Genomic DNA, 1,738 nt, shown 5'->3' on the forward strand with positions numbered 1-1,738 from the left:
CCCTGGGTCTAAATTAATATTTTATTAATAATGTTAAAATAATGTCACCAAATATTACTTCATTTTTGGTGAGAAAAATACTGTTTTAACGTGGGAATAGGCAGATAACAGATGTCACTTCCTTTCACTGAAGTTAGTACATCCTCTGACTTTCCCTTATCTGGTTAAAATCCTGCTCAGATGGGAAATGGTTACCCCTCATTCATTCCCCTTTCATCCGTTCTCACGAAAGAGTTACTGGCCGATGATTGGTCGGTATTCCGAAGATATACAGGGAACTTGTCAGAATTCGGGGAGTTGAGCGACAGATCTGAAAGCGTCCAAACTCCACATACATTTTCCTCCTGATGACCAACGCCCTTAGACGAGTCACTTAGAATAAGTCCAGAGTCTGCACTTAGAAAATATACTTTGGTTTTGTGCACATATTGATCTCCCATCCGAAGAAGTAAATGAACTTTATCTACAAGGTGTCCCTTACCTACAGAGAAGAAGACGAACGACCACTGAATCAGATTGTATGTTTAATAACGATTTTGTGAGCTCTCTCTCTCGATCGCGAATTGGGTTGAAGATAAGTATAGCTATCGTCCGATTTGTATAGTATTTGTAGTAGTTCTGTCTCTCGTTTATCCACATTCTGTATGAGTTTATATTCTTGTTTTATTAAATTTATTATTTCGTTTTTAATTGGGATGTCTCTTGTTTGTGTGACCGAATCAGATCGTATATGCGTGTTTGTCCGCGCATCGATAAATTGACAAACTGGTGTCAGCATCCTGACGTAGATCCGAATCTCGCGATTTGGATCATTATTAAAAGCCCTCCCGGTCAAACGAATCTTGACATAAGATCGGATCTCTCGATCCGAAACTCGGAGAACTATTCTCGCGGAATAGTGCCGATTAAGTGTTACACGAGTACTACCTACTCCGTAACCCCGGCTGATCTCACATTATGCACGAACCTCACATGTACAGTACATGAATATTTGAAAATAATTTTTAAATATAATGAATGTAAAATACCTTTAATGAATTAAAAATCATAGTTTAATAAAATCGAAAGAAAAAAAAATTAATTACAGAAGGGATTCCATACATGGAAGCGAAACCACAACCTTCAGGCCTGGAACCTCAAGGCGACTGGCGCGCTCCTACGAACCACCAACCAGTCGACAAACGTTTGGTATTATGAGGGTTTTAACTGATTGACTGATTTTCGACTTTGATTTTGGTGTTGCATTTTATAGTTGGCACGTGTCATTCGTTGGGGATGCAATATAACCTAATCGAGTGTGATCGAAATCAATGACCTTGACGTCAGGCCTCCTTAGATATCATTTATAAAAATTTCTTTTTAATCTAACTTCTGTTTCTTGGGCAGTTGCTTGAATAGTTTACGAAGCGACAAACACGTTAGTCTGTTGCTTTGAGAACTGCCGGACTACCGCTAATAAAAGAAAAGTCTTTTAATACTGTAAATGTGTAGTTTTGCATAAACATTTTATTTATTTATTTGTATTGAATGATGAAAAAATTAATAAGCACTACGCTGGGTACAATCTAATCCATCCAATACAAGCAAGCCAGAGATGGGTTTGACAGTTTTAAGTTTTAATGTATAAATGCTGAGTTTTTGGGTTGTTGGAATATTGGAAGATTGGGTCGATAGTCCCCATCGCTCGCTCCTTGAATACGCGTCAGCCGTGATATTCCACCTGTCAGAAATGTCCCAG

Source organism: Centruroides sculpturatus, unplaced genomic scaffold, assembly GCF_000671375.1.
Source record: "Centruroides sculpturatus isolate CEXI.00-Female unplaced genomic scaffold, Cexi_2.0 scaffold553, whole genome shotgun sequence".
NCBI lineage: Eukaryota > Metazoa > Arthropoda > Arachnida > Scorpiones > Buthidae > Centruroides > Centruroides sculpturatus.